Here is a 19,619-nt window from a genome sequence, read left to right as displayed (position 1 = left end):
AGGCTTGACCCAGGATCTTCTACAGGGCTTGGCGATGCACTTCTGAGCTCAGAATTAGTGACAGTAGTGAAATCCGAGCAGGCGTCTTCCTTAGCTGTTCAACAACATCATACTCGCTTTGCTTCATTATCTGAAGCAACAGTTCCTCCTCTTCTTTTCGTTCCGTAGGTTCTTTTTCAAATTTCTTGGCCCCTCCCTCCGTGTTTTCTGGCTGCTCTCCCATTTTTTCTTTCCCTTTCTTCTTTTCTCTCTCTTCATTCCCGTAACATCTCCCACTTCGGTTTATAAATTCAACCTCTTGCTCAGGTGGGGAGGAGTTTGTGGTAGTGACAGGTTTGAGACCTGGTTGGGGAGTAGCATTGCCAGAAGGTCCAGTGTAAGTCATTCTGAAATGCTCATGGGGAGCAAAGCAGGGTTTAGGAGGTGTTGAGGGTAAGGCAAGGTCAAGGCTAGGAGCCGATGTACTACTTGATGCTCCTTGGGTGAAGACTTGGAAATTGTAATTCCAGGGCATAGCATGAGTGTTTGTGACTGGGAGCTGGGGTGGGGTTCGGATGACTGTTACTGGTGGTGGTGGTGCTAGGGTAGAGAAGGTCATTCTGGGATTAAAGGTGGAGGCATTCTGGCCGAATCTGGCTGTATTTACTCCACCCTCCATTTTCGGCCTTGCTTAGCATCTCAAAATTTTGAGGGACAGCAAGTTTCAAACCTCTTGCTGGAATTCATCACAGTCTCGCAGCTCATGATTAGCTGCTCCTCCATGGTAGGGACATCCCGTATCCCTTTCTGATCCGGATGCCTGTGGATAGAGGTAGCCCTCCCTCACTGCCATTGTAAAAATTTCCCCAAAGTGAGGAATCAGTTGATCTACCTCCAAGGTTGACCTTTCTTCTTCAGAGTCTATCATATTCATGCCATTGCCTGTACCATGATTGGGCAATGGGTTTGAAGTGACATTGGGGAGGGAGCCATTCCCTTCGATCTTCAACCACCCGTTTCTGATTAGGGCTTGCACTCTTCCCCTGAGTGCCCTGCAGTTATCAGTCGAGTGTCCAAGTGCCCCTCCATGATATTCGCATCGAGCACTGGCATTATACCACCTAGGGTATGGTGGCTGAATTGGGTCAAGGGGGATCGGCACTATTTGATTTATACTGATAAGGTATCGGTATATTTCGCCGAGTGGGAAGGGAAGAGGTGGATCAGGATTCCTTTGCAGTCTATGATTATTTTGTGGAGGAGGTGGTCTTGATTGAACTGGCTAGGCAGGCGGTCTGGGGTTATAGCCCTTTTGCGATGAATACTGGGGGCGTGGGTGAGGATAATTTGGAAAAGGGGGTAGAATGTTGGCAATTATTGGGCCATGAGGGGGGGATATGGCCAGTAGTTATTCTGAAGAAATGGGGATTGGGCTTGTCGGGTGATGGTGTGCACATCACCTTCTTTCTTTTTGCGAAAGCTGGCGGTCTTCTTTGCAGGATTCTCAGTCAACTCCTGCAGCCGTCCCATCATCAGGTTAGCTTCTATCCTCTCGTCAGCTTGAATAATGTCTGAGAAGCTATTGGAGATGTTTCCAATCATCAAATTGAAATAGGGAGCTTTTAACATCTCAATGAATAAAGAGCAGAGTTCATTATTAGTAATCGGAGGATACACCTCCGTTGCTTTCTCCCTCCATCTCTGGGCATACTCCTTGAAGCTCTCCCTTTCTCTCTGCACTAGATTTTGGAGGTCTCTCATTGTGGGGGCGACGTCAGAGTTGAATTTATACTATTTCAGGAAAGCGTCTGCCAGATCTTTCCAGGAGCGCAGCCTGCTCCTATCTAACTGAATGCACCATCTCAGGGCTGCCCCAGAGAGACTCTCGTGGAAGAAGTGGACCAAGAGTCTGTCATCTTCTGTTAAGGCAGATATTTTGGCAATGTAAGTAGCCAGGTGAATGCGAGGGTCTGACTTCCCAGTGTATTTGTCGAAGTCTGGAATTTTGAATTTGGGTGGCACCACCACATCTGGCACCAATCTTAGTGATGCCACATCTACTGAACCGTGCATGTTCAGGCCCTCTATTGCCCTTAGTCTTTCTTCTAGAGCAGACAGCTTCTCATTCTCTCTAGCTCTGCTCTCTCCTCCTGGATGAGCTATTCCCTCAGTTGGGAAATAAGGGGCAGGGTGAACCGAAGGGATTGAAGTGTGTGGCTCGACATTTGGGACAGCCGGCTAGTAAAGGAAGGGTAGGTCATTATTCAGGGCGGCCGGGTTGACGGTGATCGTCGGATCTAGGATAGGCAGCTGGAAAGTGAAAGAGGTTGAAGCATGATGAGAATCAACCGTTGTAGGAGGTGGGGGAGGTAGTGGTAAGTTTGGCTCTGATGCAGGCTTATTTTGGGACATCTCCCTCATTAGTCTCATGAGTTCTAAGATTTGGTCTTTCAACTCGGAAACTTATCCTTGTAGGTTCTGGACTTGCTTCTGATCTTCTATTAGCCTTTTTGTTCGTGACCTTGTTAAGTACACTCATCTTAGTTGAACAGCTTGTTTGGTCAGGCTTACTTTGCTTGAAGCAATGTTCATTTTCTGTGGGGAATAAAAAAAAAGAAGTCTTTTAATGAATTTCGAATTTTGTTAAAATTTAAAAGGTCCTAGTTTGGACAAAGGATACGGTGGCATCTGAAAGCTAGAGATGAGATCTGCAAAAGAATAATTGCATTCATTTTATCATGGCATCACTCGATAGTCTGACGGTGAATGACTGGATCGAATGCGTGTCTATGATACTTGTCCATATGGCACATTCAACTTTTCGCATAACCCTAGCAAGGGTAGTTCCTACGGGAGTTATACTATTCATTCACAATTTTGCTAAACAATGGCCCAAAGCTATTTCATTGATAGAATAGTTCATACATAGCATTTTTTACATTGGCCTAGGCTCAGGGAGACTCTTTATAATGTAATGACATCTTTTGAGATACTCGTAAAGCCTTTCTTCTTGTCTGGCGGGGTTGAATATTTTTAGGGCATATTCGGATTCTGGCAAGAGTTCTTGTTTCCCCTGTATCATTCTCTCCAGCTGGTCAACATTTTCTTTTAGCTCTTGATGGAGAGTAGCTTGTCTTTCTTTTTCCTTTCTTTCTTTAGCACATTCTCTCAGAATATCATTGATAAGCTGTGCTTGCTCCTTCAGTTCGAGCTTCTTCTTTTTGCTCTCTTGTTTATACTCTTCCATGAGTATTTCCTAGTATTCCATTTTCTCTTAGAGCTTGCCATTCCGAACTTCTGCCTCTTTTATTGTAGCTTAGAGGGAGATTTTTTCCTTTTCCCACCGCATTTCTTGCTCCTCAAACTCTGCCCTTTTGGTCATTGCTTCTTCCCTCAGCCTTTTTACCTCTTTTCTGAGGATGTGCTGTTGATCCTCCAACTGCCTTATCCATTCTTGTAATTGCTGGTTCTTGGTATCCGTCCTTTGTAGAGAATCGACCAAACGAGCATTAGCTTCTTCTTAAAAGATGTTCTGATGGGGGATGTTTCCTTTGAGTTTCATTGGCTTGGCAACTGAGCGTCCTTGATCCCTACTGGCCCTCCATTTGAGATAATCTTCCATGGAACCCAGACCTTTAGGTGATCTCTCCATCATAGTAACGCTCTCCTAGGATTTGCGGGCCACTTTTAATTTCTCCTCATTACCGAGCTCTTGGTAGAAGTGACCTTAATGGTATTTTTCAATACTGAGCATGGACTGAGTTGAACCGAACTGCCTCATTACCAGTGCTGGGACGTAACTCGTATATTTGGTTACTCCGATCAGCGATACTGAATAATTACTCCCTGTGCTGAATAAAATAGGTAGACCTGGTGCCCACAATTTCCTCCAGCAGTAGTTGTGACTGTTGAAGCTTAAAATCTGCTCTTGCCACTGCAGCTCGTCCTTTGGGTTGATTACTAATCTGGTCATTTTCTCAATAAGAGGCTGGTCTGGGTGCCAAGTTAATCCCTTTGTCGCTATAGAGCACATGTGACTGATAATCTAGAGATACAACAATTGAGAATAGCACTTAATGGATTCCCTGCCTTGTCGTCTATAGTAAGTAAAAGTCAATAGAGTCTCCACAAGGATTGCTGGTATTGGGTTGACCTTCTGCTTTTCTACTACCCTGAATATCTTTGTGACACTGCAGGTTATAATTCATGAAGGCCCAGGGAATAAGATCAGGTCGTAGATCCCCAAAGCTAGTGGCAATGAAGCTTGCTCCCATTGTTCATCCCAAATGTACAGGCCCAATTGCTTCTTGAGGTAGGTCCAATACCATCCGTGTGTGTTTCCTTTGACAGTTTCTCTTGCCTTTGCTTCCTCTGGGGGAATTCCCAACATATGCGCGAACCTCTTCCAGGTCTGCCTATGCTCGAGGTGTAGGTAGATCCGATTCTGTGCCACGTAAGGAATTTCCAATAGCGCTTGATACTCTTCCATAGTGGGGGTCGTATCGATGTCATTGAAGGAAAACACCCCATACTTGGGGTTCCAAACTGATAGCATGGCCTTCAGCGCTGGAATTTGAACTTTGACCCGTATCAAGGTCGCTATCCTTCCGTATTTTTCCTCAAACCTTGCCTTGACGTAATCGGGAAGCGACTTCCAACTACTAGAGAGACCCTCGAGATCGGTCATTTTGACCTCGACTTTGCTTAGGTCTAATGGAGATAACAGGCTAGTATCTGCCCTGGTGACATCACTTTGCGGGGGCACTGAACTATGAGGCAGTCTGGACCACGGTTTAGCATTTTGTTCTTGTCTAAGAACCTCTTCCGCCGACTGACTTGAGGATGCCAAGTTAAAAATGATGCTTATTCTTTTACAAACCCTAATTCTGTGATGCCTGTGTAGAAAACTTGTTAGCAGGATAAATTCAGGTAATTTTGAATTATATTGTTAATAGGGTGACACCCATACATTTGTCAAAGTAGGAAAATGTGTAGATCCTCCTAACAGTATGATTCAAGATTACCCTCAAAAATAAAAACATAAGAAAACACAAACAGAATAGGGTGAGAGCAAGTATGTCCCTTTTGTCCTATAATAGGAAAAATCCTAGTACCGGGTAGGTGCTACCTAATTGGATAGTTCTATCTTATGAGGTAGTTTGCTACGGCTTCCAGCTATTGTGATGGTTTAGCTCAAGGTCTAATTTTCTAAAAGCCACAGGTTCCCAAATTGCCCCTACTGTAAACAGTAGAGCCCCATTCTATCACCATGATACTAACGGGAGAGTTCCACGGGTATTACAGTAAATAGAACGAGTTTCAATCTGAGCAGAAGCCTTTACGGATACTAACAGGGTAAAACCCATGGGTACCTCTACATGACTCTCTCCTACTTTCTTAAAAGGGTGAAAAAGCTCGGGTATAGGGCTGAAGTGTGTGAGGACATTGTGTGAACGTTCAGTGTGTGAAGGGACACCTTTACCTCTTCCCAGTGCGGGGGAGTTTTTTTCCTTTTTTTTTAGACGAAGAGTGCTGTATGAAATAAGACAATCAAAATAAGCGAAACAGTTAGCAAGAATAACAATAATCAATAGATTGAGATTTTCGAATTTTGTAAATTAAGCCCTCTTAACTACGGTTTTAGTTTATATGAGCATAAAATTAAATATGCTTTTAGACCTCTAAACCGGGGTTAAGGTGAAAAGTCCCCAGTGGAGTCGCCAAGCTGTCGCAAGGTGTTTTGCGGTCGCCTGGATGAACACTCACCGAAGTGGGAAAGAGTGAGGAGTCGCCACTTTAATTTTGAGGGGAATTAAAGAAAACCGTTTATGAAAATAAATTAAATGAAACCACTTCGAAAACAGAGATTCTAAATTCGGGGTCCATATACGGGCGGGAAAGGTGTTAGGCACCCCACCTCGTTCCTCAATGAAGGTAAGCAGGTTTAATATTATGCTCTCTTATAAATTAAAAGGGTAATTAGGGGGGTTGGGATAGTGACAATGTTAATCCTTTAGACAGATAAAAAGGAATATTTGATGTTTCATTGGTTCGGATTGTCCCAAGAACACAAGTTCATGAAATGACCCTTTAGTGATTAGGTGCCGAGTAAAGTTATTTATCAGACATGCTTTTGTTTTAATTCGGATCTTGTTAAAAGAGCTCGGATAAGAAGTTTTCCACCGATCTCTAGGTATGTTTTTTTTAGAGTTTTAAGCGGAAGATTTCGGATAAGCACTCTCCTCTAAACTCCCTGTTTTAATTTAGGCGAGAATCAGGTAAGAACTCTCCCCCGATCTTATAGGGTGTTGGTCTTAAAGTTTGGTGAAGGATCTCGGATAAGAACTCTCCTCCGATCTCCGTCTTCTTATTCGAATGAGGATTGGGTAAAAACTCTCCCCCGATCTCTTAAAGTATGTGGTTTAAGATTTTTAATGAAGGATCTCGGATAAGAACTCTCCTCCGATCTCCGTGTTTCTATTTGAATGAGGATCGGGTAAGAACTCTCCCCCGACCTCTTAAAGTATTTGGCTTAAGATTTTAAGGAAGGATCTCGGATAAGAACTCTCCTCCGATCTCCTCATTTTGTTTAAATATGGTGTCAACAATCGAATTCAATTATAGTCTTTATTTTTAATTCAAGCAAGCAATTTACATTTTGATTCCTGTATGCAAACTTTTCAATTTTCAATGCAATTTACAGCTTTCTTGTTCATATTCTAGTTCCTACAAATTAGCTCTTTAATTTTTTAGCAAGCTAGTTTATAATTTTCTACAAATGTTTATATTTTCAAGTAAATCAATCTTTCAATTTCTCAAAGCTCTCATTTACACTTTTTGCATCTATTTACATTTTCTCAGCAAGCAATTTACTTTTTTAATCAAGCACAAATTTTACATTTTCTTCACAGGATTTACTTTTCAAAGCAATCAATCATGATCAGCCTTTACATTTTAAGCACAATATTTACTCTTTCATGCATAAGTGATCTTCTAATTTCTCAACAGTTAGTTCCAGTTCTCAAACTTTTCAAGTTGATTAAGTAGAAATCTTGAAAAGGTGCATCCTAGTTGAGTCAAGGAACCTAAGCGAAAATTCGGTCCTTTATTTCCTGCCAATCGCTCCGATTAGAAGTTAGACCGATGCAAATACACTTACAAATGGGATCATATGCGTCCTTGGCATACCCACAATCCAATTCTCACATTCAAAAAAGACTATATCTACTTTTGACATGTGTAAATTGAGCAAATCAATTTCATGCAGAAAAAAGTATATTATTTTCATTTTTTAATTTTAAATTAACAAGCATCTTTCCCTTCATCTTTTAATCTTGGTTGATACCCATCTCTTCTCCATCTTTACCATTTTGATTAGGGAAGATAAGAACTAGGCCAAGATTCCTAAAGCCTCCCTCCCTCCCTCCATATCTACCTTCTTATGCTTCAACATAGGGATGACAACAGATTGGATATTTGCAGATATTAGTAAGACGAGTTTGGTAGTATATAATCAGGTGGATTTGATAAATAATATCCATTATGAGTTTGGATTGGATTTGGGTTTGACATATTGGATACCTATATAAATAACTAATTAAGTATAAAATATATATTTTTATAATATTATATATATATATATATATATATATATATATATATATATATATATATATATATATATATATATATATATATATACACACACACACACATACATACATACATATATATTATATTTTAAATAAATAGAATTTAAATATTTTATAAAATTATTAAATTATTAAATATAAATTATTAATTAAAATATATAAAATTAAATGGATTCAAGTATTATTTAAGTAATAATAATTGAATTTGAGATAGAATCGGGTATTTGAAAATAAATTTGAATTGGATTCAGAACAGATTTGAGTTATGTGAATATTTTAAATAAATAGAATTTAAATATTTTATAAAATTATTAAATTATTAATTAAAATATATAAAATTAAATGGATTCAAGTGTTATTTAAGTAATAATAATTGAATTTGAGATAGAATCGGGTATTTGAAAATAAATTTGAATTGGATTCAGAACAGATTTGAGTTATGTGAATATTAATCAAGTTCCCTTCAAATAGAATGATTTTCGCGGGTGCTGTATCTATTGTCATCCCTACCTCAACTTCAACCACCATTTTCATCTTCTTTTCTCTCTAAAGAAGCTTTAATGGCCATTGGAGTTTAATCACCATTATAGAAATGACATAAAAGATCTTCGTGTTAGGATAATAAAATAAAATAAAAACCTAATATAGCATGTCATGACCCAATTTCTAAGTCGAATCGACATTAGGACTTGGGTTAGTATAAGGCCCTCGAAACCTGTAGTGAGCTTAAATAGTCTACAACCCAACAATGAAGCCCAAAAATCAAGAAATCAAATGGACAAAGTCCATCCATAAAATGGATAATCCAATGGGGAGAAAAACTCACCCGACTTGTAACACAATAAAAAATCCACAATTTGGGTTCATGCTGGGTACCTAAGACCTAACCTCCCTACAAGAAGAACACAACTTATATCTTAACAATTCAAAGACTTTAGGCCCCCAACACAACACAATTATACATAATGCCCATCTGGGGCCTACCAGAATAACCTAAACTAGTGCAATTGTTCTATTCCAGTTCAGGTGCTTAAACTTCACTATTGTTCAAAATTATCTAAATCAACTCTAAAAATTTTACAAATATTCTCTGGGGTCCTTAATATTATTATATTAATATCACAATTGATAAATGTTTTATTAGTTAATGAGATAAATTCAGCTTAAGGCAAAAAAGAGTTAATTTGAGTTTGAAGTTACTTAAGCTAATTCTAACACCTAGAACGCATCTAGGGCATTTGAAAATTATAGGAACGACTGTAATATTGACCCACTTTCGAGATGGGTCCCGTGGCTCACACATTCGAAACAAAACTATAATCCTGATTACTGGTGGAATTTCTTCAAAATGAAAGTACCTACACAAAGCCCATAGTACTAGGAGTTAGAATATAATTTTATTTTAAAAAAAAACAACCTTAAAGACATGAAATCTCACTAGCAAGCTCGTGGGTTTCAAAAAATTTTCAATGACAAAAAATTCTCAAATTGGTATTATTCCGAAACTCTTGAAGTGTACAACACAATGATATAATTGGATTTTTAAGAAAATTTTGGTTTGGGAGAAATTTGTCCGGAAGTCAAAATGGACTAAAACTTTTGAAGCTTGATTCGTGCAAACTGAGAAATGATAACGTACAAGCTTGGTAGCTACATGATGCCCTTGAGGAGAGGATTATTTTGATACCAAGAACACTACAAATTGTGGCCAGATAATGAAGAAAAGACCGAAAAACCAAAACTTGTGTTTTATGTGTGTGGGATGTTTTTCTAGCCAACAGCTCACCAGAAAAGGAGTACCGGTGGTTGCAGGGTGTTGCCGAGGATGGTGAATAGTAGGGACAAGTGGCTAGTTAAAGGGAAAAGGGAGGACGAAAGACGAAAAGGGAAGAAAAGAAAAGGGAGGGAGGGAGAGAGAATGTGAAAAGGGGGTGGGTCAGCGTAACCTTCAATTTTTAGTTTTTTTTTTTTTTTTAACTTAAAGCAAAATTACCAATTGATCCTTAAATTATCAAGGATTTTTCAATTAAGTCCAACCTTTTTCAATTAGGTCCACTTCTACTAAAACTCTTTTCAAACAAGTTTTAAATAATAAAAATAATAATAACAATAATTTTTTAGGTTATTATAATCTTTCCCTCTTAAGAAATTTGTCCTCAAATTTTAAAACAAGGCAAAGAAGTTAACCAATTACCAAGTATACAGGCTAAGTTTCACGTGCTAAACAGGTAAGGGTACTGTTAGTAGTATGCCCTAGAGCATATCATTTAGTATATATCTTGTACATATTTTATTAATAAAAGGTATTTCCACTTTTCCGTTTACATAATATATTTATGTATAATAGAAAAGGTCTATTGATATTTTGTTAGAAATTCTATTCTTAAGTTGTTAAGAATATGAGTGACAGTATTTCTAGTACAAAGTATCATAAATAGGTTCACGATCGAGGATACTTCATAATAAGGATATGACTTATCCAGAAAGATTGTATTCATGTTTGTTCCCAAGTTATTTATATGATATGTAAATAAGATGGCATGGTGAGTCTCATGCCATATGACAAACATGATAGGCACTTATAAATGATAAGTAAGCCGAACGAGTGACACTTATGACAAGCACATGGAGTTTACTCTTGTCAATGTTTTGTCATAAATCATATCAGTGCATATAATCTTTAGACCTGAGATAGCACAGTTATCTTGTATATAGGTAGTTTGAGTTTGATACTGCTTTCATACTTATACTGTGTATGGGTATATGGGCATGTGTTGGCTCCTACTAGTTATATATGGAGGTAGGTGTTGATCAAGATGGAATCTGTTCCTCTAAGTAAATAGAGATAAAATCCTATGTTCATTTAATTGTTCTTGATGTTTCAAGTTCCTGGCCAGGACAGATAGATTTAATCAGAAAAGAGTTTCTGATGAGAAAAATCTTTTTAATCAAGAACTGGAATTAAAAGAGAACATAATATTCATAGCAAATGGAGTTTGACATAAACCATGACTCCAGCTTGAGTTGGGATTTTGTAACAGAGAGATTCCAGTGCATGGTGACATATGATTATAGGTTCATTTAAGGTAAACCTTATTACTAATTGGGTGGTCATGGCATGCTATGCTAGGTGTTAACCATGGTCTATGAGGTGCATAAAATGATTTAGAGAAATCATTTATGGTAAGAAAGAGTTCTGATGATATTAAGAGTTGATATCATATCTCATTGCCAATTAGTGATGAGCCTAGTAAGTCACACACATACACAAGTTATCACCTAATTAAAAATGATTTAATTAATTAATTAGTTTAATTGATTAATTAAATAGGTTTTAGTTTGCAATTAGATTGCAAAGTCCCTAGTATGACTTGAAATCAAATCTAGATTATTGGATATATAGTATAAGTTAAATTTATATTTAAAGTGTTTAAATATGAATTTAATTAATGAGAAATTAATTAATAGAGATTAATTAATTAATCTATATTTGATATAAATTGATTAGAAGAAGAAAAATAATTATTTTGGGTTAAGAACTCAAAATTAAGACACAGGGGCATTTTGGTCATTTCACAGGGTGACATGTGGCACCATGAAATGGTGACACATGGAATTACACATAAGCTTGCCAAATGTCTTTTAATCATATAAGATAATTAAAATTAAGACTAAATATAGGTTTGACACTTGGCACAATGTGATTGGGTCAATTAAACCTAGAACCAATCAAAGGGTAACATGTGGCAAGGGTTTAAGTGGTGACCTAGCTATATAAGTATTGTTATGAAAAAATAAAAATACAAGCTGCTGCCTCCCATTATGTGCCGCCACCCTTGAGACTCATATTCTCTCCTCCTCTTCATCTCTCATCTATTCCAAGAGATTAGCAAACAATCTCTTGAATTAAAAATACTAGAAATTATTTCTAGTGTCCAGTTTACATCTTTAATCTCTTAAAAGGCAAAACTTGATTTTCTAATTAATAGAAAAAGCTTTAGAAGTTGTTCAAGGGCTGCCATAGGTGTTCTTGGTGTGGACAAGCTAGAGGGACAACATCTGGTGTCCTGAAGATGCATCTCAAAGGCGCAAATAAACTGCAGTGTATCAAGAGGTTAGTGTGTTTGTTCTTGATTTAATCTAGGGTTCTAAAATTAATCTGATTAATTTTAAAATCTTAAATGGCAAATACAGATCCAAAAACATATTAAAAGAGTTTTAATATGTTGTTTATCATTGAAATCAAATAGATAAAAATAAATCTTGCATTATGCATGTGACCCTAGGTGAAAATTTTTTAATTCAATTGTATAAACTTGTGTTTTCCACGCTTCTGCTCCTTCAATTGATATCAGAGCCACTATATTTGCCATTTAGATTGTTAATTATGTGATTTAATTGTGTGTTTTGATCATGAGATGATTTATCCATTGCTAGTTGCAATGAATGTGTGGCGGCATGATTGAAGAACACCATCAATGGTGCGCATGGTTTGGCTTCATGGGTGGTGCAAAGGTTTGGCTTTTTAATTTGCAATTGTTGTATGATCTAAAAGCTCATCCTATGTCTAATTAAATTGTTTAATTAGAATTTTAATCACACAATTAAATTTTGATTCAAATCAGAATTTTAAAAATTGTTTGAATGTGATTCAAATCTGAATTTTAAAAGTTGTTTGAATGTGATTCAAATCTGAATTTTTAAAGTTGTTTGAATCATATCTAAATCTGATTTTTTAAAGTTGTTTGAATAATATTCAGATCTGAATTTTTAAAAGTTGTTTGAATGTGATTCAAATCTGATTTTTTAAAAATTGTTTGAATGTGATTCAAATCTGAATTTTTAAGGTTGTTTGAATGTGATTCAAATCTGAATTTTTAAATTTGTTTAAATGAGATTCAAATATGAATTTTTAAATTTATTTGAATCATATTCAAATCTGGATTTTTAAGTTGAATATAAGATATTTAATTTAATTTAAGTATGCATATTTTATTTAATTGTTAAATAGTGATATGCATGATGGATGATCATGGACTATAAAAGACCAATGTGATTGGATTTATTTCTTTTATGTTTCATTGGGATTGTAAATTAATTAATTTATTTTAGGCATGTATTGTTAAGGTTATAATAATTTTTGGGTTATAATTTCATTTATTTACTTCTTGTAAATTCACCTTGGTATGCCAAGGATTACTATGTAATATTAGATTGCAAGAAGTTCAAGGAGGTCAAGAACATTGGTGGGACCAGTGGGAGAAATTTAAGATCAAGTATTGATTATGTACTCCTTCAGCAACTCTTGTAAAATAAATGAATGAAATGCACCTAGGAATGCCCTGATTCAATTCTTGGTGGCTCAAAATTGAATCCCTTAGAAAGTCCAAGATCATACCATATTTACTGCTTATCCATGAATGCATGAGATGTATGGGAATATATGCAATTATATGATATATGCATGCTAAATGGATAATGTGCAAAGTGAGCCCTTAATAGTAATTAGGATGACCATAAAATCTTTCAAACAAATGATTAAGTTGGAAATGCTATAATCAAAGTAATTATAACATGGGCCCTCCATTGGGGCAATTATTTTAAGAAATTTTAAATAGTTACATAAGATGCAATTAATTTAAGAGATTTTCTTAAGAAAAATTGTTAAGCATGAGATGTTGTAAATATGTAAATGGTTTGGTGGCCAATATTGGATGTACCTGAGGACATTAAAATTATTTGCATAATTACTGGCTCAATGGGATCAACTTAACTAATGCAAGATAAGTCAGTAATTGATGTACCTGATATTTTAAGCATTAGGGGCTAGGTAAAGGATTGAACCTCACATGAGATGTGATGGGCAAGGAGTTGCTCACTTATAGTTTATTGTAATTCCGATAACGGATGTGCCTGATGATGATCAATAGAATTATAAGAATTCAATCACACACTAGAAATCCATCCAACTAGGATTTCCGTTTTCTACTTTGGAAGCGTAGGATTCGCTAAGTTAGTGGGATGACTAATTTGATTAAAAGACCATAATCATTTTGGTTAATTACTTGATACATTTACTAATTAATCTGGTTATTTTCTGCAGTTAATTTTCTGATAATAATAAGCACAGAACAACCACCACCATCCAATATCCTTGCAAGCATACTTGATCGCAATAAGTTGACAGGACCTAATCTCTCTGATTGACTAAGAAATTTGAAACTTGTCCTGAACCTTGAACATATAGGATATGTTAGGTTCAGCCAAGCATGAAAGATATATTCCAATAACCAAGATTAATTCCAACAACTCAAACACATTTAAACATTACCAAATAAACCACGACACTAATTTGGAGGAGACAAACCTTAAATATATTAACTTGTCAACCCTACCCTTTGTAAGGTATGACATAATCCCGTAGTATACCTAATAAATTACCGAATTTTGCCTACCGATAATCTATTAAATAAACTATCAGGAATTTTGACAAAACAAATGCATTTTCAAATTTAGCGTGGTGATCAAAAATTTATCTTGAGTGTTTTCATCTCAAGGATGTGTCATAAAACTTATTTAGCAATAATTTGGCATTTTTAAAATTTTTGAGGAAAATTCCCGTGGTTACGACTAAAAATGGGTGAAAATAATTCTTCAATTTACCTGCAAAAATAGTTTACAAAAATCTCCCAATCCAATCTCAACAATTGATAAATCATTTCTAGCAATCAACTCAATTCCTTTTTAACAAAACTCATCATAAAGGAAGTAATTCATTAATTACAAAATTCTGAAAGAAATTTAAGTACTACATTCATTGAGGTAATAAAATTTATTTCACAAAAATATGCAGGTAATTAAAATTTCCAGATAATATTACAACAATCTATGTTTGATTACATACCAAAATAATATTATAAGAGTTTTTGTACAACTGCTCAAACGCACATACATATATATAATTACATACTTACATCAAAATCCAATGTCTAATAGTATACCTACAATATACTCAAAATTAATCTCAACCTGTCTTCAAGGCATAACTTCAAGTAATATTACTCAGCTGCTCTATCCTTCATTTCACCTGTGACAACATACAAAGCTATCACTAAGCGGTGAACTCAGTGGTGCACAACTAATAATTTCAAATGTAATACACTATACATTGATAAAATCATAGCAAATAATTTGGAAATATTTAATTTCATCATAATTCATAAAATAAAAATCAATGCTTCCAATAATGTAAATCATTTGTTTAAATGACATTGATCAATAATTACAATTTAACAAATCATAAATGGACATTTGAAATATTACCATCAATTTATGGAAATAAATATTAAATTTCACTAAATAGTGAAAAGCATAAAAAATATAAACCAACTAAAGTAAATAATCTCTTTTATATCATTTGTGCATAAGATATCACTTGGAAAACACGATTGCTCACTTTCAAATCCATTCTTATTCTCACTAACTCAATATAAGACTAATCCGTAAGGGGCCATTTTCAAAGTTATTCTCACTCCCTATAGTAGGGGAGATCGAATCATGCACATTCCATCCATTACACCATAACAAATTAATTTCCGAAAGGGCCATCTTCAATATAGAGCTAACCTCTTATATGAGGAAGATCACATCATCAATGTGCACGTACCATGATAATCAAAACAAAGCTAACTCCAGTGTCTCCTCAACAAATAAGGGACAGGTAATAACCATGTCGAGCATTAGTAGCAAGATATAAAATAACATCATAAAATTCATAGCCCTTTTTGTGAGCATAAATCACAATATAAGTTCATTTCCATGCTAATCTCAGTAATCAATATTTTTCATGCAAATCACAATTCAAATTACAATTTCCATTTTCCATGCAAATCCCATTTCAATCACAATTTCCCAAAATCAAATTCATTTAACCCACAACAATATTCAATAAATGCTGGAATAAAATATAACTTGATAAACATAAATCATGAAGAAATAAAATTATTTAATCTTTCAAATTATGTAAAACATTTATAAATGAAAGATTAGTTGTGCACAAATCTCGTTTGTTGTCTTGATCTATTCCAAATTTTCCTTCTTCCTTGTATGGCTTCTTTCCAACAGAAATACATAATTTTAAAGTTTTTCAATATACCTCTATACCATTTCTAATAATTAATCCCATAATTAATCTTTGCATATTTAATTTTACCCATAAAATCTTCTAAAGTTGGGTTCTTTGTATTTATGGCTATGGTGGTTACTATTCATTTAACTAATTAGGTAAAATATTGACTTTTTCATAAATAATAGGTATACTAGTTCCAATTACACCAATATACCACATTTTGGGTCTTACATTTGTTGGCATTGGTTAGCACTTGAAATTCAAAACGCCCTAAGAGAAATTCCAAATTTTCAATTTTGGTTACTTGGGTTTACTGTTCTATTGGACCTATCTACAGTGGAAATTTGATCAACTTTTCTTCATCAAAGTTGTTCCTTACTATCTTAGCTTTAATTTCATTTTTAATCACTCCATTTGGAGTTTTGTAGCTCAAGTTATGCCATTTTTATTAAGGATAGCCGAATTAGTCATTGCCTAGAATTCTAGGCAAATTCTAGTTCTAGCAGTTTTAATGACCTAACTTATGCTAGCAATTTGGTTTAGTTAGAGTCAGATATGGGTTACATGTTCCTCATAAGAAATGTTCTACTATGTCAAAGCTTTCCAATGGTTCAAAATTCAGGTCATTTGGACCTTTCTACATAAAGTTATGACCATTTAAACATGTACTGTTCATATGGTCAATTATGTCTAGCAACAGGGTACCAAATCCGGATTCACCCTAATTTTCGACCAACTTATGGTCAGTTTTGGGCAAGATTTCTTCATAAAAAATGTAGCATTATGACCCTAATTTCATCTCTAATTAGTCTCACACCAATTGGAGTCATACAATTCAACTTATAACCTCCTAAGTGGACAGAGGTAAGGCTATTCAGAATTCAACAATTCCACATCCTCAACTCAACTTAATTCCAATCATCAATTCATAATTCAAAACACTCTAAATGTCCAAAATTAAGCATCAAAACATCAATTGGTTACTAATTCTCAAAATCCCCAATTTCGAACCAAAACCCTAATTCTTGTCTTCCCAATTTCATACAACTATACAATTCCTATGCCATTTATCACCTATTTCATGTTTATAGTCTCATTTAAGCTAAATTAGATGTTCAATTTCATCAAATCACCTCAAATCATACTTCCCCCATGGCTGGCTAAAATTTCAACTTCAAGATTCATGCACAATTCTTCAATTTCCTAAGTCATTTTCTCATATCTAAATGCAATTTCATGCATACATATTTATTTAGGTTAGGGAGATAACATACCTTAATTTGTGAATTTCCTACTTCTTCAAATCTCCTTTCTTTCTTCTTCTTTTTATTGCCAATAGCTCTACCAAGGTCTAAAATCAAGTTTTTGTTTTAGTAACTATGGGATTTGGGAAGATAATTCAAGGTTTCAAATGGTTAAAATGAGCAACAATAGAGGGAGTGGGTTTATGAAAGTGAGCCAGCCATCTAAATGAAGAAGACAATCCTTTTTGTCATCTTATTTTGATATTTATCTACAAATTTTGTGATTTACAAATTAAAATTTTAATTTGATCATGCTTACATCATCCTAGTGATGTCATAATCCATTCTAATTTGAAATTTCCTTTCTTTCATTTTCTTTCTACTACACATCTCTACATTTTTAATCATTTTTCAATATTTTAATTTCCTACATTTTAACGGACATGCAAATCAAAATTCACCTCTAAGAGTGAATTGACCAAAATGCCCCTTATCGGGTCTGATCAATTTTCCAATAGTATTAGATTGCTTCCTAAACTCTTATTCAATTATTTGAGCTGGTTTTCTATTCTTTTCTATGGTTTTTACAATACCATTAGCTTCGTATTAATCCTTAGACTTGGGGTGCCATAGGGTCCCACTCTGAAATAAGGCAGCGACTGACCTCGTTGTCACTTCTCGGTTCAGTCACCCATCACTGTAACCTCGGAACCCATCATGCTTTATTTTCCTTATTTCCATTTCATCTTCGTATAATTGCTATTAATTTTTGTTCATGGCTTTTCTAGATGACTTAAATATAGTTTTAAATAGCCTGATTATCTAGACAGACACTAGTCACCGGAACTGTAAAATATACGGAACTAATGAATATAGGGGTGTTACAATTCTCCCCCCTCTTAAAATGAAATTTCATCCTCAAAATTTTGCCCACTATTAGTCTTTAAATAATCATGCGTGTTATTTTCTCATGTCCTTCTCACATTTCTATGTGGCTTCATGGTCTGGATGATGGTCCATAACACTTTAACCAAGGATATTCATTTATTTCTTCATGGCTTCACCCCATGTGCTAAGATCCTTATGAGTTCCTCATTATAAGTTAAGTTTGAATTACTTCAATTCTTTAGGTAGAGTAAGTCTATGTGCTAATGGACCCACTCTTCCTAGAATTTCGTATGGTCCAATGAAACAAGGACTTAATTTCCTTTTCTTGTTAAATCTTATGATTTACTTCTAGAAGAAATCTTTAAAAACATCTTACCACTCACTTTATCTCCAATATATATTTTCTTTGAGTTTATGTAAGACTTCTGACAATCTAATGTAATTTCTAGTTCGTTTTTAAATAATTCATAGTTTCTTTTTCTGTTGTTCCATCAATTATTTTCATTCACATTTCCTTATAAAGTGACCCCATTGGTCATATGAGAAATGTTTATCTCATCATTGGCCACAGATCCATAACCACTAACTTACCATCTCTATTCAGGATCTAGGCCTATGTGTCATTTTGCACCATCTTGTTCACTTTTATTTAATTTACTATTTATTAATTCACTTATTTACTTGACTCTTGAGTCAAAAACTAATACCTTTCTATCATTTCTAATAAATCCCCTACACTTCAATATTACTCTGGATTGGTCAGAGGGCCACTCTAACCAACACTTCTACCGATATTCGTAGTATTTCATTAGCACATTTAAACCAACTGTTCTAATTTTCACTTCTACTGTTTCTTTTATCTATCGATATTCCATAGCTTATTTTTCATTAATTTGCAATCATTGCCTTCTCTTTTATTGAACTATAAACTACTCTCTAATACCATAAAAAGGGAGTTCACAGAACTCTCCTTTTTCCCATGCTATTCAAAAGTTTTACTCCAATCATAATCTAATCCTTATGATCCGCACAATAAAATTGTGCTCTTTCTAAGGAATACTGACTAACTATTTCTTATCATACTACTGTCCCAATTAGAATATTATTTCGCAATCATTTTATAAGTTATGATTATCATCCATTGCATCTTGTCTCTTTCAGGGGAACAAAATCATACCCTGTGTGCAATACCAAAATAACTATAAACCCCATATCAGAGACTGGATGACTTAGCCCTATAGGTATTATCTTTAAATTTTGACTATACTGAAATCTCTAGTCTCATAACAATTCCTGATATACTGTAACTCGTGCTAGGGTAACAGAGTCGTTGACTCTCGCTACCTTACAACCATGATCTTTTGATATTTTAATTATAGAGTTTTAAATCCTGAATTAGGATTTTCAAACTCAATTCCAGTAATAAAACTCTATTCTAGCATATCTGTACTAGAGCGAAAGCCATTTGCAACTATTCTTATCTTTGTGTACTATTGGGTAGTACGTAGCTCTACACAATAAATCCCAAGTCAGTACTGTAATCTGCGGCTTACAGCACAAATATCGAGAATATTATATAGTTACTACGATACATCCCAATAGATCAAACTTTCTTAAATTATATCTCTCAAATCCACTGATATCTTAACTTACTCTAATTATGGTATCCACTGACATTTCTTAACAGTAATACCTTGCTCTCATTCAGGGCAACTATGTTGCCATAAC

This window comes from Hevea brasiliensis, chromosome 3 (assembly GCF_030052815.1).
Source record: "Hevea brasiliensis isolate MT/VB/25A 57/8 chromosome 3, ASM3005281v1, whole genome shotgun sequence".
NCBI lineage: Eukaryota > Viridiplantae > Streptophyta > Magnoliopsida > Malpighiales > Euphorbiaceae > Hevea > Hevea brasiliensis.
This window is presented reverse-complemented; position numbering follows the sequence as displayed.